The 23461-nt window shown below is 40.3% G+C and overlaps 1 protein-coding gene and 1 long non-coding RNA gene across 3 annotated transcripts in view; one reads left to right on the forward strand and one right to left on the reverse strand.

Moving 5' to 3' along the window:
- Nucleotides 1–23461, forward strand: part of LOC100749959 (CD151 antigen) — a 90340-nt gene that overhangs the window by 28873 nt on the left and 38006 nt on the right. The gene's annotated exons all lie outside the window — the stretch shown is intronic.
- LOC117151831 lies at nucleotides 16668–18299 on the reverse strand. Its single transcript, XR_004461964.1, has 2 exons — nucleotides 16919–18299; nucleotides 16668–16821 (listed from the first exon to the last, which is right to left on the reverse strand). It is a non-coding gene; the product is annotated as an uncharacterized LOC117151831 (long non-coding RNA).

The following is a 23461-nucleotide window of genomic DNA, read 5'->3' on the forward strand; positions in this document are numbered from 1 at the left end:
CTGCCTCGGTAATTCGAACTTCAATTCCACCAGTTCGTTTTTCGGCCGCGTTCGCGTTCTTTCGACGTGCAAAGGCGTTCCACCGTGAAATTCCTCCCTCGAAATTCCAGACTGTCTTTAACGGAGGGGTGCCAACGACGCAGTTTCCCCTACCCAATGCAAGTGTTTTACGATTCAGTACATCATTTTGCACCCACGTGAATTTACACGGAACCTCGATGTAAGCAGAACACATGCCACTCGTTGGATTTATTCCGTACGTTCAGTCAGAGACAAAGAGAAAAAGTACAGTGAAAAAGAAAGACAGATCGAAAGCACCGGAGAGTTATCTAAAAACGATACTAACTTCGTTTCAGCGCCAAAAAGTTAAGAAAATAAAAGGCTATTCGAAACTTTCGAGTGTAAACTGCGTGTTTCGATGGTTCGCCAGTATTGCAGTTAGCTGGATCAGAAGGTCAAGTGGCCCATTGAGACGTCGTCTGGTGTTGTAAAGATATCAGCTGACTAACTAAATAAGGCTTGATCTTTGACCAATGATTCGTGACACGAACGCGATCAATGTATACGAGTGTTCCGAAAGCCAAACTGGTCAACTCCGATTAAAACCTCAAGAAAGCAAAGAACTATTTTCACAACTTTATTCGTTTATTACACGAATCGTAAATATCAAATTTTGGAAAATAATTCTTGTGATTGTCATTTTTCTCTGCATTTCAATTTACAACATTTCTATCGTTAATTCGTAGCTGTCGCCAATGCCTTTTATAATAAAAATTTCCTAACGCATTATGTATTGTTATCTCAAACGAATATTACTCGTGTCTGTAACGATGTGAATCGGTTATCGCGCTTTATATCAGATCGATGAGCATACTAATAGTACTAGTAGTTCTGAACAAGTACGAGTGTATAGCTTCACGATATCGAACACGTCACAGTTTAAGTATGCCGCTTAATTCGTTCGAAGCATCTAGTTGCAATTTTTTTCAAAATTTCACCATCGAGATATAATTCTGGACAAGGCTTACACTAAGAAATTTCGAATAGTTTGAACCCGACATAAAGCACAGAACCGTACCGTGAAAGTCTGAAAGTGGAGAAAATAAAAAGCGTCGCAACGACAATTCTGCTGGAGCTAGAAACAACGGGAGATTGCGGCGTGATAAACCGAATTGAATCGACTGCCAGCTCCGAAGTAGCGAATCCCTCAGCGTTGCTTCCCTGCAAGAAATCGTTCCGCTTTAAAGCTTCCAATCAGCGGTTCCGTTCCACGATTTCGATACACTTGTTCGCGGATTTAACTTTTTCAGTTTTGCGAGGTTTCGAGAGTTTCTCTTGTGGCGGCGAAATCGCGCGTCAGACGTTTCGAACGCGATGTTTCCAGCGGCGACGCCCCGGTGTGCGGTGAATGCCGTGCTATCACAAGCCGCTCGGTAATAAGCCGGCGTTGAAACGCGAATTCAATAACTCGCGTGGTCGCGTGGAAGACCCGGCAGGAGAGCTGTTCGCGAGCCCGTACAATGCCGCACGCCGGGTTGTCTCTTTGTGAAACCGCGTCGAACCTCGTTGTACCGTGCGTCAAGCCACAGAGAAGGTGTGCGAGAGTGTTAGAATGTGTTTGGCGCGAACTAAAGCACGAATTCCAACAATCGCGCTTGTGAAGGTTTACATCGAAGCCCGAAGAACGATCTCGTGTCACTATATCGCTAGGATCGTATTGGAAATAACGGAATTCGAATCAGTATTTTTTTGCCATGAATTGTCCGAGGTCCGTTGAACGCGAGTGCCACTCGTCATTCTCGCGATAACGCCGATCCGACGTCGTGTCTTCGTCTTGAATTATTTTTGCATCTTGACGCGTCTGGTCGGCATCGTAGCTTCACGTTCGAGTAACGAAAGTGAAAATTATTTTCGTAGCTTATCGCGTCGATTTGACATCGCATTCATAAACGAAGATGAAAGTTATTTTTGGACGTTATCGCGTCACTTTGCCTCGTATTCGCCTTCGATTAATTCTGAATTTTACCGTGTCAATCTAACGTGTCATACTTCGTTCGATACTTTTACGTTCAATTACTTTTTAAGATATGACGCGACGTCTTCGCCTCCGTCTATTCCCGCACGTGATCGTGTCAATTTGACGCGACGTCTTCGTCTTTGATTATTTTTGTCGCTCCGTATAAATAAACATATCGGCCGAACGTGCCATTAAATCGACACGAATGCAAAAATGACGCGTATCAGTCGCGTGCAATGTGTCTAGCCCTAAGCATGTATTCGAGAAGATATTTCTACGCGATAGGAACTTGGAAACTTCGCTTCTTTCTCTTAAGGTACAATAGGAGGAATTCCACCAAGGTGTCGTTCCGGATGAAAGGCTGAAAAGTTTTCGAAAAGTACCACCGTGCACTGAAAACTTCGTGAAAACTGAAATTGTATAATTTCCAAAGGAACAACGAGTTCTCCTTTCTCCTTCCTTGACACGTGCACCGTAATTGAAAGTAACGAAACAAATAGAATTAGTCGTCAAGTTGGCGGCGCTAGGAGCCACGTTATCTCGCAATCTCGGAACTTCTTCGCACGATTCCAGTTTCCTAAACGTTCGATGGAATTCCCCAAGTAATTAAGCGGCTGGCATGAGTCTTTCGCGGCACCTGTTTTCGCTTGGCAAACAGAGAGACGATTCGATCTTTCTTCCTCCCTCTCTCTCTTTCTCTCTGGCTTTCTTCGGATGTTTCCCAGAGGAAAGGGATCTCGAAAGCAAGCATCCGAGCTTCCTTATTGGCCGCCAACAGTCGACGATGTCGAAAGGAAGGAACGAAACAGGTTGGAAAGAGAAAGAAACGATCTCTGCAGAATATCGAGGTGTTCCTCGAAATACCGACACCATCCGATCTTTCTTGACGTTTCTTTTCCTCTTTCATCTCGGTCGTTTCGTTTTGTTATATCCATTTTAGCGGCGAGAAATACCGGCGAGAAAATATAAGGAACTTTTCCACCTTTGTCCTCGCCAGACGACGTTTTTGTTTTACGCCGTCTAAAGTCACATTGCTCGCCTGTAAACTTTAAACGCCCTTTCACCGTGCTCTTCCTCCTCCTACGATATTAATTTCCCCGTTTCTACGTACTTTCGCTACGCGATTAAATCTTGACGACTTTCCATCCTCGCTCCAAAGCCTCTCTTTCGGTCTATTTGAGAGAACCAGGAACACAGGATTGCAGGATATGCTCTCGTCGCGAATTAATTTCCCAGCGTGATCGCAAACGCAGCCGACACGCGTCTGCTGCTGTTGATTGCTCTTCGAATCAACGCCAAGCGGACAGAATGCGCCGTGAATTTCGGCGAAACGTTGCCAACGATGTTTGCCTAACGTGTTCTAGCGACTTCTAATCAGAAACATTCGTCGGGACAATTTTATCTCTATAAAGGAGAAAATGTTTTTCTAGGAAGAAAATCGATCGTAGACGGTTTATCGGGATTACGCGTACTTCGATTCCGCTACGTTGGTCGTCGGTGTTGGTGTCAAAGCTTTGCCGACGCTCTGTTCGTTCATTGATGAGCTTTGAGTTCGGTGGATCAACACGTCGAACAGGTTGTGCGATTGCTTGTGAAACTCTGCCTCGATCCGATAGTTTAACGCGACACGACGCTCTTCATCCATTGGTTCTTCTACCAAGCAACTTTTTAATGGACGAGAATTTCCGTTCGGGAAAATTAAGCTGAACGATGTCGTTTCGTTCGAAAGCTACCTTGTTCGAGTTCAGGATTCTTCTTTTATAAGCGTACTCGTATTATACCTAAAGGTAGTTGGCGATATCGCCGTCTAAGAAGCTTCGAATAATATTGAAATAAAAATCGAGGTAGACGAACGAAAGAGTCTGAGGGATAGAGGACCGTTTCACACTGAATGGATAACCGCGTGCACCGACGAACCTCCTCTTCGCCGGTGAATGCAGAGGATGAGGACTCTAAAGCAGGAAGGCATCTCGTTTAGAACCGTGGGGATTATTTTCTTACCGTTTATTCCAACTTGCCAGGAGATATTCGAATCCTTATCCCTTCGTTCCTCCGAGTGGGTCAAACCCGAAACTGTTCCCTTTCAAACTGAAAGCTGTAGATCCTATTCACGACCTCACGGTACACGGCAGTGTCATTCTATCGACCAGAGACGACTACAAGCGTTGGTAATTTTGCGGAGAATCACGAATGTATTTTACTCCTAGAATTCTCACACACTATCCTGCTCAAAATTATCCGGATACTTTTTTATTTTTCATAAGATAGACCAGCCTGACCCACGTCAAATGTCGTTTTGTACGATGGAACTTTAATTACACGCAGTTTCTCTTAGTTATCGTTCGATATACTCTTCCAACGATTATTTTCTTTCGTTGTTACGACTATGTGGACTGTATATAATTCTTAGCAAAGTGTCAAGAAGAATTTATTCGAATGCTTATTTTCAAGGTTTTAACATTTTTCTCCATAGTCCCGGAAGTACTCTACATGTTGAAAGTTGACGTACTTGCAACTTACTTGGAAGGTTATTTTCTTTGGAATATTTCCTCGCGCCGAGCGAACGTAAGCCGCCCCTTTTGCGACCGCGTTTTCTTACGCCACGGCGTTAAAGCGTAATTTCCTTGTTGTCGATCAAGAAAAGGTGTTAGTACGCGGCGTCGAGCCGAAGGTTTTCTTCTTCTAGCTCGATTAACGTTACCTCTCTCGAGCCGTGGAAATAACTTGCTCGCGTTCGCCTGATTACACTCGGCTCTGCCACCTGCTCGATGAAAAAGGGCCGCGAATGAAAATACGATTTCCACGCAACGTTGTGTCTCTTAAAATTGTTGTTACGCGTACGATGATGGAACATCGTTCGACGGCTCAAAGAAAAGAATTCCAACCTTCTTTTCTCTTCTTTTCTACGACAGTCGGACGTTTAGTCGTTCATTTTTTTTCTTTTCCACCGGCGACTCAGCGAAGCTCATCTGTCACGGAACAACGTGAGGTTCGTCGTTTCTTCTCGCTTCCGCGAGTCGAACAAATTGTACCTGGCAGCGGGACACGTCCGCTGAGTAATGGGCTAACAGAGGGGAGGCTCGCACCCCTTGTCGCACGTCGAAAGTCAGCGCAAGATCGCTCTTATGTTTCTCTACCATCGGCTGCGCCGGCACGCCTTTTCGATGAATACGCGCGCCGTGTTTCATTCTCTTTGGCCATTGTGTACGAGCAGCGAGAGGCAAATGGAAATATCACTATTTGAATAAAAGGACAGGGCCACGGTTATTTATTTTCCCTTCCTAATAGCCGGAACCGGTGAATCCAAGAATGATGGGGCTGAAGCACGCGGACACTGTTTTGATTAGAGCCCGTGGTGGCTTCACCGTGTACCGGCAATGTGTCACGACAGAATGAAATGTCATCCCTGCTGCTTTCGTTCTATACGATCTCGTCGAATGGACGTAGGTGGCAGCGTACAAACACTACGCGATTTGAATAACACAATTGGAAACACAGTGTTACCAGGAAATTCGTCAACTGACTCCTCCTACCTTCCTCCTTTTTTTTTTTTTTTTTTTTTTTTTTTTTTTTTTTTTTTTTTTTTTCTTTTTTTTTTTTTTTTTTTTTTTCTTTTTTTTTTTTTTCTTCTTTTTTTTTTTTTTTTTTTTTTTTTTTTTTGAGAGACGAGGCTTTGTTGGTAATTTGGGGATCATGGAAACAAGTTAGAACAGTTTCATTGCTTTCAATACACTTAATATCGTTCGTTTGTTCGTATTAACCGAGCAAAATTATTTTTGAAGGTTTTGTAATTTTTAATGTACCTCCTCGCTCGTAAAGGTAAAATCAAAAGATTGTTAGGGATTGTTGTTAAAGCTTCTATACGATACTATCTATATGGTCGCGATAGAAAAGTTTATGTATTTCGTGTTATACAATAAAAATCACATCAAGTATAAATAATCAAATGAAATCTGTATCTTCTATGCGAGTAATTTCTCGTAGATTTTAAAATGGAAAAATAACGAGCATCGACGTAACCAAAAGCGAGTCCCCGAGGGAGTTGAGAGTTTGTAGGGATCAGAGGGATACTAAGTAGGCGGGAGGGAACCCAAGGCACGATCCTCCATTACGTCGCCAATTGGATTTTCATTCTTTTGGGGCACACCACGTATAATCCGCCGTATTGCCTGTCGGGGTTTTCTGCGGAGGAAGTCGATGGTTAACAAGTTTTCAGTTCCCGAGATTGCTAATTGTGCAAGCATTAACTCGCAATTAAAGTTTCCCTCGTTAAATCAGGCTTGTATTCGCGTCGTGTCAATAAGCGTCAAGCTAGACTTTATCTTCTTCGACGTTACGATCTTTCGCCAGCTCTTTCGAGCAGACATCTTGACTCTACCTTACATCAAAGAAGGAAGAATTCCTTGACGAAGAGGATTAAATCGCGGGTGTAGCGCATATTGTATTTATACGAGAAGCTCATGGTAAAACTTAACGTTGAGTCTCTTATCGACGAATTGCGAAAAACAATTTTTACAGGCCTCTGTAATATCTCGCTTTCCACCGTGAAAACACTATTTTATAAAAGTCTTAAAAGGATTAAAATATGAATAAGATGAATTACGCTCTTGATGAATATCAAATATTTTTTAGTTATATCTCATCAAAGAATGGGAATATTTTTTTCTTATCGAAATAATATGCTCTTTCTATCGACTAATGTCAAATATTCTTCTGCAATCGCTGCATCGCAATATTTTGTACATAATACAACGAAGCATATAACATAGAGAAACACAAACTTTCCGAACAACCCGATAACGATATTAAAACAAACACGAATTTCTGTACATTAAGTTGAATAATAGAGAAATTTCGATTCACGGAAACATAGACATAGAACGTTTTCACGCGTCGTTACGAAGTTCGTTCTACTCGAGTTGCACATTTTGTGCCCTTAAACTGTCAAGTTTCGTGATAATTCGTTCGATCGAGTTCCATTTTCGAAGGAGAAAGGGAATTGTATGCAAAGCTGAGAACTATGCTCCGATGCTACCCTTCCAATAGGTATTTTCAGTGCGACGAAGCGAGACTGATCCTCTTACGGACCGAGAAAAGTGATCGTAAAGATTTTAATCCTCCCAACCAGTGGATCCTTCTCGAGAATAACACCGAGGAAACCGAATTCGATTTACTTCTATGTGTAATATCGAAGTACCGTAGCGAATTTCATATCGGTGACAGGAGATGAAATAGAGAAAGCGCGTTTCGGATGATAAAATGCCACGTATGACATTTCGAGTATGAAAATTTTCATACCACTAGGGTGCGTTAGCTACGAAAATGTTTCTTCCTTTGCCGTCTCTTCTCTGTAGAAAATTTTTCTTTTCCTATTGGGTTGGCAACTAAGTAATCGCGGATTTTGTCATTAGGTGATATTAACAAATTGACAATATATTCGATAGGAACTTGTTATAGTTGGCTTGCATCTGGTTAAATATCGTTCGAGACTCGTACATGCTAATCTCATTCAGAAGGACGAAACATTATTTTCTTCCTCGTTTCTTCGTTTATTTCATTTCATATATCGTATTCGTATGTTTAGTAATCCTTTTAACGAATCTACAATTAAACAATTACATTTGTACAATTGAATAGCTCCTTACTACGTATTTGGAATTCCGGGCCGTTCTTGATTGCAAGCTTCGGCTATCGACGTTCGTTCTCTCTTTGTCCCCCCTTTCACAAATTTTTAACCACCACCCAAGCGACGGAAGGAACTTTTTTAAGAGACGTGCACGGAATTCGTTAGCATACAGGAAGCAATTGCTTCGCGTTCGAACGAAATTTGTCACGACAGCAATTGACGTTCACCAAACCGCGTTTCTTCTTTCACGGAAGAACGACCAGCATGTGTTTTCCTTTCGGTCGGAGAACACGTCTCGTTAAAACAAATCGCATTTCATAATGTCGTTGGAAATCTAGTCAAAGTTAAATTCTTTATTCTATCGAAGAATCAATTCGGCCAACGAATGTTGTTCGTGTCCTACGCAAACGGTAAACTTCCTCGGCTTCCGGAAGGATCCGTGCGAAGGTTCGCATACCGAGGCGACTCGACTTCGATGCTAGTGGTATTCAAAGTACGGAACTTAATGGATTCGGCGAACTCGAAGGCTGCTTTCAACCAGCCGTCTGGATGCCGTTTTGTTTGCCTTCGCGTTGTATCTTTCTCTCTCTCTCTCTCTCTCTCTCTCTGCCAGTGAACAGATCCCATAAAGAAGTTTCGATCTTGAATTGAACGGTTGCGATCGTATCGAACGAAGCTATTGACCCCTTTACCACAATAAATGCAAAAAGAATGGTGGATTTTATATTCCACGATAAATCCTCGGGAACAAAGTAAATCGATGGTCAAATCCTATCGTGATTCATCGTAGACGATCCATCGATGGGACGTATTCGTCGTTTAAATCAAATGTTTGCGCAACGTGTCATCGGCTTATTGACTCCGTGACGATAAACAGTCCATTTCCAAACATATTCCCTAAATCTGTGTATACGTACTCTTAAAAGAAAAAGCAAAGAGAGGAAAAAATACGTTGGAAAATCATCCGATCGAAAATGTTTTACGAAAAGAGAGCAAACGTATATTTTTGCCATCATACGCGCGACAGTTCAATCGATATCTGGCGACACAGGTGAATCTAATTTGACGCATCATTCGCGTTCACACACGGGTGAAAACAATAATACTGACATTTAGTTATCATAGAAAACCTATTAGTTTATCCTGCGAAATTCGAGCAAATCTATCTCATTGTCGACGTATCACGCGAACGTGACTCGACATGGAACAAATAAAGCGATCTCTGAACGCGGTATCGTTACTGTTTTTGCAACATTTCCATCGACGCGAGCATGAGCGCATCCGTTGCGCCCCTTATGCAAATAGGCGAATATTTCAAACGTTTGTCCAGTCTCGACCAACGACCGCCTCTGGAAGCGAAATACACAGGTAGATGGTAAACACCGCTTTCGCGTAACCGTACGCGAACAATCCTTGAACACGCTGTCTCTCAATTCGCCTGGAAGTCGTTACCAGAGACAGCAAGGGAGCAGCAGATTATAGCGAAGCAGCGGCAGCTTCGTCCGCACGAAGGGAAACGATGCAGCGTTTCGTGTTCGTCCACCATAATCTCCACCCCTAACTTTCCCCGCTTTAACTTGCACCGGACTAGGGGGAGGAATAGAAAGGAAGAGGACGCTATCTCGAGGCAGAGATTGCTCTGCCCGCGTCTCGTTGTTCCCTACGATTTACCCCGACGAGATTACCCTTTGCATGCTCTCCAGTCGCTTTAACTTTTACCCCTCTCCTATGGTTCAGATTTCTGCGACATTCATCTCGCCTTTTTCCCGCTACGTTAACCACCATTTTTGCGGTTACTCCCTTCGCCAACTGGTCACATCGAGAACCACTCCGTTATATCGATAAGCCACGTTGACGTATACCCTCGTTTATAAATATGCCAAGTACCCCGAGTCATCGATAGTGAATTGTCTGTTATTTCATAGGGAATTTAAAGGAAGACCTACGATTTTCCTAGCTACGTTTTCTTATGGAAATGGGATTATGAAATTCGAAATCGTGTCGACGATTTTTCTTTTTTTTTTTTTTTTTTTTTTTTTTTTTTTGATAATCGTTATAGACGATGGAGTTTCTTTCTGATTATCGTTAGACAGGATGTCAATGACGGAATTTTTTTTCGTTCACTAATAACAATTATCGACGACAGACTTTCCCTTTTTATTGCTTTCGATCATCCTCATCCTCATTAACGTAACTGTTATCCTTTCATGAACTTGAAACTTTCAAGCGAAGATCTCGTGTATTAATGTACTTAAATCAATTTTAATTAATAAGTACAACATTCAGGAATCATGGTTGGAAACGAGGCCTTGTTGCACTACACGAGAAGGCTAGTTCATTTTTCTAATTGAACTGGTTGCCACTGGGGACACACGCTGCTACATTAATACGCAAGCGAGATTGCAAGCTTTCCGCGGTTATTATCCTCGTCGTAATTACGAAATGGCGATTATTTAACAAGTATAAGCAGTGCTAGGGATATTTTAATTAAATTAATATTCGTCGTATCCTGTGCTGTGATCCTACAGCTTTCAGTTCCGATATACATATTAACAAGCTGGAAATTCTCGTCGTCGGATATTGTTCGCAGACCGTCGTTCCGTTTCTCAGTCTCCTCGAAGGACGTCGCTTGTCGATTTCTGTTTGCACTTAGACGAGCACATAATTAGTCGAATCTTGGCGTCGAATCGCGGAAGTAATTCCTGCCGAAGGAACAAGCTTCCTTCGATCGTTTCCTGAGCACATAATTATCGACGTCGTGTCGTTGCGGAAACGAACCTGAGTTTATTGTTCCGTTTTATTTACGCGTATATAATTGCTCGCGAAAAAATTCAGACACTTGCAGCAATCTTTATCGATACGTACATTATTTACACGTCTTACACGAATCATTTTGAAATTTCATTAACACCGCAATGAGACTGAAGCATCATGAGCATGCATTAGGTTGTCCGGAAAGTGTCTTTTTTTCGCGAACGTGTTTTTTACAACAGTGCACGTTCATATAAACGTGAAACCAAGTCTGCGAAATATCGCGGTGTTTATCTCAACGTAACAAAATGGATCGTACGTAATTCGATAAAATAATATAAAACAAAAGACGTTGTGCGTCTATTATTTCCTCGTAAAACGAAAGAAACTTTTCAGACGATCTAATATATTGGTGAAGGAACAAATGTAAAAATCTATACAAAAATTACCTACAAAGTATTTGGTGCAAACATATATCTCACGGAAATGATACAAATATTTGAGCAATTAATTGTCCATTATAATAATGTAATATAAAATGTTCTATTCAGTGTCTTTAGCACTTAACAATTGTGTGATGATTAATCAGTCTTTGGTTAAATAAACTTTCGCAATAAATATTTTTATACATTTTCAGATTGGACCAAATTTTGTCAATGCAATCCCGACGGTCGTGTCTCATTGCAGTGTTAATGATATCTGAAAATGTTTTCTGCAACGCATACAGCGCGGACTTGAAAGTTTTGCGAACCACTGTATATACATTTTGGACTTTGTTGCAAACTCTACCAATATCGTCATGAAAATCATGTCTCGTTATAGTTTTAATGAAACTTCGAAAACTTTCGTATTACGCACGTGATGTATTCATAGAAATTGTCCGTGATAAATGTTCGAGTATTTTCCTCAGCCACTGTAAATATGTCCATATTGAAATTTACGAGAGTACGTGGATATTGTAAGTGGAGCGGTATTAAATAATTACAACTGCGCTGAATTTAAGCTGCATTAAATTCTCATACGCTTCAACAGTATCCATTAGTCGGTTAATGCATCCATGTTGAGCCAACAATTGTTTGTACTTAATAAGATAAAGAGCACTTAACACGATGTTCAGCCTTCGTCGATGGATGATCGATTAATAAGCGTCATTGTCGTGTGTATCGGTTTTAATTAGAGAAAATATACTCGTGATCGATTCGTCTGTAGTTAAACATGTGTAGAGCAGAGGGAATGGTCGCATAACTCTCACTCGATCCGGTTTTACTGTAATCAAGACGTCGCTGCCGGCTGATCGCCGAGGGCAAGTCTTTCCTGCGTCCACGGTATTTTTCTTCTCCGCCCACACAGGTGTATATAACTTTATACTGCATAGTATGGTACATGCGTCCTACGTACTGTTCTCCATTATCACGAATGGTCAATTTCAAGAGAAAGTAGACTGCAGCAGATTTTAAACGGTATAATCTTTTGTTATCTTTCGATTTGCTATGATTGTGTCTTTTAGAGTTCCAGTGAAACGACGTAGCGAATGTACGTAGTTTTCATAACTTTTGCTGTACAATATGGTTATAATAATTTACTTCGTGTTTTTATCATTCCTGGAGCTTACGCGTTTCACACGGTATAATTTCCACGGTTTTACAATTCTAGCTTTGTAGTGGATCTTTTTATAAGTCTCGATTTACTATCCTTGCGTAACAAAATAAGAAATTATTTAATTATTTTATAAGATAATAATATTAACTGTAGTATTACGTATAATTTTTGTATAACGCGTGTCTCAATTACTCGCCTGCAGATTTCTATCTTCCCACGCCAATCGGAGTTTTTTCCCATCTATAATAAATAATAATCGTAATAACAATAATATACGTATGTAATCTGGGAAAGGTATCGGGCAGAATCGAGCCAACAATCGCTGTGTACAATCCTCTATCGGAGATTTAAAAATTCAGTCGGGTTTCCTCCGTTTTGACTAGACGATCGTGTCGAAATAGATTCCGTTTTTCGATAAAGTATTCGATCAGGATTGAGAATCCGTTTGCAACGAGCTGTGCAATCCAATAGTCCAACCACGGCTGTCACTCTGCACACTATCAACGATATTCGTTTGCGTCAATAGGAACGTGGATGAGATCGAGAAAAAGGTGTGCACATGTGCCTGGTCTGAACGGAAGTTTATTCCTTAATTGCGCGGTTCGATAGAAAAAAAAGGAAGCCGATCAGCAAATTGCGGCTAATTCGATGTCACGGTCACCGATTCGAGAACGTATTAACCCTTCAAGAAGTCTCGGCTCGTTAAATCCACGCCTAGTTTGCAAAACTGTGTTCCTAGCCGTCTGTAATTGTCCCGTTATTCGAGAAACTAGAAAAAAGTCTCGTAAACGATCTTCGACGCTAATGCTACGAAATATCCAAACATTCTAGCCGATTTATATTTTTAGCAATGATGCATGAATGTTAGCAAAATGAAACTAGAGATAAAAACGAATTTAGAAAACTGGAAATCAACGAGAACGTCCAAAAGTATTAAGCAATTTATTTCATACAAAGAAATAATAATTTTTAAATAAATTTAAAAAGTAAATAGCAGCTGTATTAAAATTGTAGATACGGTTTATCGATGTACCTATCCTTCAAATAATTTTCGTTCGTGCATAACTTTTTACTTGTGATCCTGTAATTAAATAACACGTTGTTGAAAATAACCAAATAGGCAGATATTTTAGTGCGCTAATGTATCAGTGTATCTCTCTCTTTTATCGTTTGGAAAATTAGTTTCGTATGGAATACGGATTTTCACGATTGTACGTCTATAGGGCGCGAATATATTTGATTTTCAAAGGCGTAGGGTGGGAACGTTTTATGGTTTGTACCGTAAAATCGATTCAGCTGGTAGATGTATAATATAATTTTATAACGCGATAAGGGAAATAGGAACGAATACCGGTTGCATGTTCCATCGGATACGTAGCCCGCGAGCTTTATCAACGTTCGTTCGATCAAAATCATTACGTGTTTCCAATGGTTTACTTTGTAGACTGGCCGGAGCAATTAGCGCACGGAAATCACTGCCGTTCGGAAAAATATCGCCGCTAGTTATCACGTGTTATAGTATAAAGGCAGAGAAATGATAAAGAAAAGCGCTTTCAGTATTCATCGGCGATATTAATTGCAACTTTGATCCAACGTCCATCATATTTTCGTTTGAATTCCTTTGAATGGCCATTGTGACGATTTCGTAGATTAAATTTACGTCGTTTGAAGTTACGCGTTATAGATTTCGGTTACATCCAGACAAAATAATCTTTTTATGTTTATTCGTATAAAATATGATTTAGAAAATTGAATATACGTATTTGATACAAATAAAATTGTATTGCATTTTTAAACAATTAACACGAGTATATTTTACTCAAATTAAATATCATCCGGAAGATTGAATACACATATTCTTTTATTGTTTCCATACTTCGTAAATATTTTTATTTGTTTTAATAAGTGATTTCATATCGTAAATAAAAAATTGTATGTTACCTGGTATCATCAATCCGTTCCTGATGCTTTTGATATAAAAAGATTTTTCTGTCGCCAATGGCTCAATTTCATATCGCGATATGAATATCGCGGATTTTCATCGAAAATTTAAAGACGCAAAGATATACAGGGTGGTTGATAACTGGTGGTACAAGCGGAAAGGGGGTGATTCTACGCGAAAAAAGAAGTCGAAAATATAGAATAAAAATTTTTTTTTTAATTTTTTTTTTAAATTTTTCCATCGAGACAACGATCTACAGTGAGATCCGTTATAACGAGACGTGATAAAGTGCACGCGTACCGAGCGAAAATTCAAAGTCGATTTTCTCGAAAACAAAGCCTCGAACGAAAAATTTTTATTCTATATTTTCGACTTCTTTTTTCGCGTAGAACCACCTTTCCGCTTGTACCACCAGTTACCAACCACCCTGTATAAGATATCCAACATATAGTAATCTCTATATCAATTAATACGATATTTAATGTATCAAACAATTTTCTATATCTACATTCTACCTGTTTAATTATACCTATTCAGACAAATACGAACTTGCATAAATATCCGCAGACTAAATATTAGAATACGGATTTTCTCCGACTAATTAACCCGTTGGAAACACCGCGCGAAGTAAACCGAGGCTAGCGAAATGATAAAAAATGTCTAGATCAGATCTACGGTGACCGTATCCAGGAAAGATTGGAGGTGGTGAGCCGCGAAGAATTTTTACGAGCGGCTAGCGTGTGCACGTAACAACCTGGCGAACATAATTCTCGTATTTCGAGGGGAAAACGACGTAAAGACGAAACGAGTGTCCTTTACGATCCCTTAAATGCCTCGTGTTATTTCCAACAGGCGGACGATATTCAGCGTAATAACGCGATAAATAACGGGTCGTAACTTCCGTATACGTAGGTAGTTGCCGCGTACTATTCGGCCAGGGCTCTTTATTCCGGAGCACGTTGGTTTATAAACGTTAATTACGTGTCCCCCCGTAGCACTGCAACCGCTTGCTTAGCTTTGCAGGAAGCGACGCGAAACACCAGTTGCCAGCGCCGCTTTCTCGCAGTTCTTCAGTCGCTGGTCGCGGCAAAAAGGAATAACTTGTTATTGCAAAAAAAGAACGAGTGCCTCGTTCTGTGACACGATGAAAAAAGAAGCTACACTTGGCGGAATCGATCTTCCTAGCTCAGAATCGTCTATGGACAACCGGTTTCTCCGGTCGAAATGTGTCTAAGCGTAGGAAGTTTTAGAAAATTGAACTAATCATTTCACAAACCATTACAGTGGAATTTCTAGTATCCGGACTAATGGAGAGACATAACCGTTGGGACGAGGGAATTTTCGGTTAGTAGAATCCGCGTCTTTTCGGAACATTTGAAAATAAGATGGTCGTTCATCGTCATTTTCAATGTAATCTTCTTGCTTTCAACATGGGGAATTAAAATGTCGATAATATGTATGGAAATCTCCAAATGTTTCAAGATATTAGCGTTATAATATATATATATTTAGATAGTGGCATTTTTTTTATCGCTGATTCATTACCATTATTGCAAAACAGAACGCGGGTATTTATTTTTCAATACCATTAAAGTTTTTCTACTTCTTGAAACAACCGAGTAATTTCCAATTACATGTTCCTGTTCTTGACGTCATTAATTATCTACCTTCTCCAACTTCTGAAGTATTTTCTTTCCTCTCGGCGCTTGATACAAGACATTTCCTCTTTGATGTCATTATATACAAAATATTAACGTGTACGATATCAGCTTCGTACTAAAGTAATAAGAAAACGATATGAAATAACAGTAAGGACGTATAAATGTTGTCAAAGACCCAAGCGAAAAATTAAGCCGCTTAATTAAAGTAACTTGATTTGCGCTATGCGACTTTCACAGATTATTCTCGCTGCTCACATTATTTAACATCCGCTGTCCGAAGAAATTTCATTCAGAACAGCCGTTTAATTCGAATAACTTAACTCGCGCTATTAATCCAAATCTAAGTTCAAATTATTTGACCAATTTGAACGAGGCTTCGCCAACAAGTTAGCTAGACGCAGCCCGTTGCGTGCGATCACCAATTTCTACGGGATAAGACGATCGTAACTTTACGACCACGCGAAACGCGATTAAGCAAACCTTCTTGATTTACCTTTCCTTCGTCGAGGTTAGATCGTCGCACCCACACAACGTCAAGTTGTAAAAGGGGAAAGCGATTCGCGGAATTGCGTGAGATCGAGGGCGATTGTTCGTCCCGGAAGCGGAGGAAAATTCGAAATGCCCCCGAGGATCGAAGAAGATCGCCACGGTTTGTCAGTATAACGTCGGTCAGATTCCGCTTGTTCCCGGCCTGTGCGAGTCGCATTATTCAATTTTCCACGGTGCTACGAGGTGCAATTGCACGCAGAGGCGGATGGCGTGGGCCGGTGTACTCGTTCGTCGGCTGGTTCCCGCGTTGTACGTTTGCCCGTGTGGCGGCTGTCTCCAGCTGGTGCGCGATGGAACCTGCGGTCGAATCGGCCGCTAGTAAATCGAGAGCTGCGATAAAATCGATACCGCGTAGATCCAACGATTTTTTGTCCCCCCCGCGAAGCTTTCGGTCACTGTAAATGATACCACATTACGTGCGAACGATAGCCTCGCGTAATTGAAATGGAAACTGCGTAACGCGCCGACTGCAATCGAGCGAAGGCTAATAGAGAGATGTGGAAGATATTTCTGACCACTACGATTTGTTATAATAGTTTTATTTGAATTTGAACAAAGTGCACTGATTTATGACGAATTGGTAATTACAAGCGGTACTTACTATCTTCCTGTAGAAAGAAAATTCCAAAAGGAAAGGTTCCAGCATCTTTAGCTTTTGTTCAATACGTTCCGGTTCCTGTAAACAAAATATTCGTCAAGTTACACGATTCGTCGCAGTGCATCTGTAATTATATCGTAGAAGAATTATGTCTAATTAAGTCGTAAAGTTGTACCTGCGAAGCTTTCGATAGAAGTACGCAGGTACAGGATACATTAATTAAGTAATTTCCCTTGAAAGACGAGGTCCAAAACGTAGATGTCATTGCGAGTAGTAACGAGTTACGAAGAATTACACGTAAAAGGAGGAAAGTATTACGGGAAAATACGAAACCTAAGCAATAGCGTGGATAGTCTGGCAAATAGGAACGAGCACACTGGTGTCATTCATAAAGATGAAAAAGACGAAGATCGATATATCGGTACATACAGGCTCTCTTCAAAGTTGCTTAGTCAAAGAACGAGCTGCGGTTTGGAAACATCGACGGATGATTTACGATGGTTCGATACTGGAGAAAGGGCAAAATACCTGACTCTAAAGAATACTTCCATACGTCGAGGCGCATTCTTTTTTCTCCCATTCCGGATGAAAGAATTTTCGATTACTTCGAGTTAACGAGCGATCGCGTAAAGTCAGCCAATCTGTCTGCCACGCTGCTTCTGCCGTGTGTTTCGTCTTTATCGACGAAATTTCACGGGGCGGAGTTCATGGAATAAAGGAAGAAAGGGGCGTTCGGATTACGGTTCTAACTTAAACCGAGCGTGCCAGGAATCCCCTGTGATGCTTTATGTTTTCGTCGATACGTGATCCCACATCGTACGATCTTCGTACGTCGTCCATCGTTCTCGTTATTAAAGCGAGCCATTTATCTTGTAGTCTGCGAGCTCGTTCGAAATTCCTTTCGATAAAGTCTCCTTCGTCGTTCTGTTTAATCCACACGAGGACCAAGCAAATCGTAGTTTATATTGCAAACAAAATAGTAAAAACATTGTAAAACCATAGAATTATCATTAAATCGTAAAATTATAGAATCTATAATTAAGCGAGTTTTTCGATGAAATACAGAATCGACAAAAGGTATTGGATGATAAAAGTTTTGAACTGTGACGTGAAGTTGGATTTTCCTGGTCGAACTCCATAACCTGTTCCATTCTTCTTTTCCGATACTATGGATTGATTTAAGAAGATCTTGATACGATAGCTTAGTTTCATTCGACAGGTCGGTTATTGCTTCTCTCACCATAATCCAACTCGAAAGCAGAGATTGACTCTATCTTTGGCTGGCCATTCCGAATGAACCACAGATAGGAACAATCTTTATAGCTTTCACGCGCGAATAAATCGTTCACGATGCATGTCCAAAGTGTAAAGTCTAAATTCGCCTTTATACGGCAACGAGTATCCTTTTGAGGCGTTAATGGCTCTTGTAGATCGATCGATAAAGGTAAACGACGTGTCCCGATACGACCAGACCGTTTAACACCTTGGAGGCTGGTGTGTTTGCAAATGTGAAACCTGTCGCAGGAACCAACCAATAAAAAGAAGACCGGGGTCTCTGAATGGCCGGCAAGGTTAATACGATTGGATGATTGGCTCGATTAGCAAATTGGCTGGCGACGTGTAGGACATTGGGATAAATGAGGATATGTCTATGCTGGGAACATGGCACTGCCGCAAATTGATGGGAAGGGATCGAACGACAGCCTCGATGTCATCGCTGATATATTATGAGACATGGTTTTCGATAGGTGGGCTTACGTGCGCGTGTCAGCTCGACAATTAACGCGACCCTTGTAGAGTTGCACCAAAGGGCCAAAGGGTAGTAGATGGGGGCCCTAAAAAATGGAATTCAAGCAACGCGATCGAATACCCTTTTTTTCTATTATTCACCCCCGCTCTTTCCAGGTGAATCGCCCAACGATAAAATTTCGCGAATTGCTCGCGTCCCATGACGCGTCTCGCGCATCCCACGATACGAAAGTACCGGTAATTTTTATGTATTTATCGTTTAATACGATCGATCGAGCTATGTATCAGTTTCTTGAAAATAACGTGTATTTCATGAATTAGGAATAATGCGATTGAAGACTTCATGATAGAAGAGCAATAACACGATAAGTCACGTTTTCTATTTTTTACAGACGAGCAGTTTTAAAATTCAGCAGGTTGTTGATCAATAGTTAAAATGTTATTAAAATTGTTCGTTTACTTGTATCTCACAGAGATCAGAAAAGTATTTGAACGTCGTATGCTAGTAACACATCTGCAGTAAATATCTTGTAACGTGTATATACATTTTCAAATTGGCCTCAAAATTTGCCAATATAATCGTGACATGTCGCGTCTCGTTACAGTGTCGATAAAATTTCAAAATACGTGTAACGCACGAAGCATAGACATAAAAGTTTTCTGTGGTAAATATCCAAACACTTTCCCGTGCCAATGTACGACATACGCGCAATACAATTTGTTCGTCTTGGAAAATTAATTATAACAGTAAACATCACCAAAAATCCAACGATAGAGGTAAATCGCGAGAAGGATTTATGTAATTCTCGCGTAGTTTCTCGATAGAAGATAACCATTCAAAATGCATCGATGTTTCTCCATTTATTTCTCCTAGATTGTCTGTAAAACAAATACCAGATGCATATAGATGCGTCATCGCGAACGTGGGCCGTGATTTTCAGCGTGGGCGACGGAGGTGTAGCTGAAAGCTGAGGAGCGTAACACGTGGGTTAACAGAAGAGCCGTATCGGGTGAACGGCGCGTGGCAGATGAATTTTTTCATGTCACCGCCATCGATTATTTTCACTATTCGTTATCCCGAAGATACATACATTTGTATCTCGTTAAGCAAGCCATTTCGATGGTTCTGTTAAAAGCATCGTCTCATATTGAACGTTCGTTGCCTTATAAATCCATAAATGTATTCTTCATTTTAATTTGATAGCTGTATTTCTGAGTAGGGGTGTATAATTGAATATACTATTAGGCATTAGTGTTATAAAATAATAATTATACTAATACAATTTTACTAATATATTCGAGAACTTAAAAGGGATAGTAGTTAGGTGGATCGTTATTATATTCGTCGTATTTTATTAGGTTGTTCGAAAAGCTTTTTTCGTTTCATAAGGTGATAATAGATGAACAATTTCTGTTTTATTATTGTTCTATTATTTCCTTATAAAACGAAAGAAACTTTTCGGACAACCTAATACCTAGTTGTATCAGTTACATTACCATTAAACCTGTGCTATATAGTCGTGCCACAACTAGGACGCAAGAAACTAATTATAAATATTTCATTTGAGTTAATTTAACGCGACAAAGTTGAAGTAGTACAGGGCTACAGCAACCATAATAATCTACTTAATATTATATAATAAATTTTGCTACTTTTACCCTCTAACAGATCAGAATATTTATACCAAAACTTCGTTACTTATCTCTTAACAGCACATTTGAATATTTTCCAGTGACGATTCGTTAAAATAAAGCATTCTATCCCCATTACCGCGAGATATCGAGCGGAAACAGTAAGTTTCCTCATCTTGGGATTTCCTCCTCCTGCGGCCTTTACTCTTCCGATCTGTTTGAGTTTTTCGTTCGGGAAAACTGTTGTTTACCACGTTGTTCCGCGATCTATATCTTTGTTCCGTTGCTTTGTTCCGCTGCTTTGTTCCGCGGGACGTTGGCATAATGAACGATACTTGCAGGAAACTTTGCCGGTTCTCTTATCTCTTTGCATTTCCCGTCCTCGATGTAACAGCGCGAAAACTATCATCCTGAAATTTCCAGCGTATTTCAACGAATTACAGCTGTCCCCCGGACTGGAAGTGAATAACGTATTCGCTGGAATAACGTCAACCGCACGACAATCCTCTGTGGTAAAATAAAACACGATAGCTTTTTCGATGAATCGAAAAAACGCCGGTTGACATTAAGGGCTATATTGCTACCTGTCCGAAAAAAGTAACAACGGACGTGGAAAATATTCGATCGATAAACAAACAAAATAACATAAACAAAAAGTATGCAAAGGCCAACAACTGCGATGGGTTATTCAGCCCATTGCGCGTTAAAAAGTAGACGAAACCGAAGAAAAGGAGAGAAAAATATATAAATTCCCGTTCATAAGTATTAGGGATACCTGCTGGTCGTGTACAAAATGTCATGGTTGATCCAGATTGTTACACATTGTAACAGTCGAAATTAAAGATTATTCGGAAAGGATATACAGTTAATTATACGTTGACTCCTATGTAATTCTTTGTTCTAACATTTATTTTTTAAAAATCGGGATCAATTGGACATTTCAATTGGCTGTTAAAATTGTCTGCATATTCGATTGTTGCAACCTCTTTATAATTTCAAAAACATTATTAAATTATTGGTTCTTAATAGTTTTCTTTTTTACAAAAATCTCACGATCTATCAGCCATTTACGAGAAGCATAATCCTTGGCCCCAATCAATTCTTTTCGTTTTTAACGATCACACGAAGATACTATTTATTATTCGTAAAGTAACATTGAAGTAATATAATCCGACAAAAATGTACTTTTTTCCTGAGATCTTCGTGTATAATCGATGAGATTTTTATCACTACATCGAACATATCGCTTCTTCACAGCCCATTATTCCAAGCGAGGTTTAATAATCTTCTAACGGTTTGTCAGGTTATTTATATACATTGTATTTCTCTAATTGTTCTAACCCTAATATGTATTTGTGAACGGTAATGCACTTGCATTCAGGCGGCGGGAACTTCTCTTTATTCTCTGCTCGCGGTCGAAACTACTTCGCCCACACGAGTATGACGGGTCACACCCATTTAATTTCGCGGTTTCTCTTCTTTCATCTCCCCCCTTCAGGTTGCTCGAGCATCGCCTGCAATCAGTTCTTCCACGGTCTTCCTCCGCATTCGACCATCTCCACCTTCGTCGCGTCGCGTTTCGCCTCCCTTCGTTTGTTCTCATTAGTCCGCCATTTATCCTTCGTCTCATTCAACCTCGCGGTTCACCGAAATCCCCACGAAGAATAGCCTGGCCAATTGCGTCTTCGTTGGCGCCCGGCCCAATTGTTTCTCGATCGGCTACGTTCTAATTGCGGAAACACAATTAGCGCGAATAAATAACCAACCAACCAGCCATCCAGCCAGCCAGGTGCGGTTTCTAATTAATTCTCCGCAGGTTGTTATCGGCCAGTGAACGAATCGTCGCCGCGTTTTATCTGTCGCGTCGTTCAATTGAGATCTTCAATACCGTAAATAATGGGCTTGCTTCGATTAGATTACATTTGTAGAAGAGTACAATTAATTTGAATACTTGAAAGGTGATAGATTGGAAAATAGTTTGTCAAATGTATAAGGAATCTACAAATTTGATAACAGTTCATAAAATATATATATATAATAATTTAGTATAGCGTAGGAATAATAATAATTACTAGGGTGCGCAGTTTTATTCGTTGATAGGAAACTTAAAGGTGACAGAATACGCGGAATGCGCGTAACATGCAAAGGTATTAAAAACAAATTTCTATTTAGGTTCTGTTCTTTACCAGAATACCAACCACGTTGTTATACAGCGATCAAACAATTATACTTAAAGAGGAAATATTAACAATTGCTCGTCAGATCGAAAGAAATGCGAGGGTGGAAGGGTTAATGAATTTAATCATCACCGAGAGAGCTGGAATCGATGCCTTTTGATATCGCTTCGACCACGATACGTGGCGAGCTACTCGAATGCACAGAAAAGAAATCGCACAAGAGAAGTCGACGACGCGATGGCTGGAATCGAGTTCGGGTCTCACTGTCACGAAGATAGCACCGACCGATTTCGTGCACGCGACCAAAGTGAGGAAAAGGGGTTACAGGAGCAGAAAAGGGATGGAGCGAAGGGAGAGAAACGATCGATCGAAAGCTGCATTCCTTGGCGAAGTGAAAGAATCGGTTCGTGCCAACCTATGCCGCTTTTCTTTCGAAGTGCTGAAGAGTTACTTACAGTTCCTTGACGTAGATCCTTTGCCACTACACGCCATATTTTCTTTTCATTTCATTCCACTTTGTCACTGTTTCACTGTCTCTTATTCGTCGTTTCTATTTAATAGAATAAACTCGTGGAAAATTATAGAACAGGACGAAACCGTGAAAACACTAAAATTACTCTTTATTAAAAATATTTTTAATTAAAATATACTCGCTCCTAAAAATTCATTTCGAATCATACTGGGAGAACGAAACGTTTAACGAAAATACCATGTATAATAAAACGTCGAAAAAGTCGAGTGCGACAGATAGATGAGTAATTATATATTTTTTACTTTTTAATAACATTTTTAATACATAAATATAGTACCCTTTACTTTTCTATATAAACGAACCACAATTATTTCCATAATTAAACCACTTTCTTCAAATTTGACTACAAATACAACTGTCCCATGATTTATATACGTTTTTCAAAAAAATCTCCTCCGCTTCATTTGCTCTAATATTTGTTCGAATATGCTCCATGCTCTTTATTGAATGTATCCAATTTGTTCTCCGAAGTCAGTCAGATATCTACCGGATCGATACGAGGTACCTTGAAAAACGGACCGGATATCGTAAGCGACGTACCAGTCAAATATAAGGGGTGAAATCTATCGGATTCTCGTGTCTGTGGCCGTTTGGTCGGAAATGCTAGCGGCGCGTGGTGTCCGCTGGC

The sequence above is a fragment of the Bombus impatiens genome, unplaced genomic scaffold (genome assembly GCF_000188095.3).
Source record: "Bombus impatiens unplaced genomic scaffold, BIMP_2.2 scf_0463, whole genome shotgun sequence".
NCBI classification, from domain to species: Eukaryota; Metazoa; Arthropoda; class Insecta; order Hymenoptera; family Apidae; genus Bombus; species Bombus impatiens.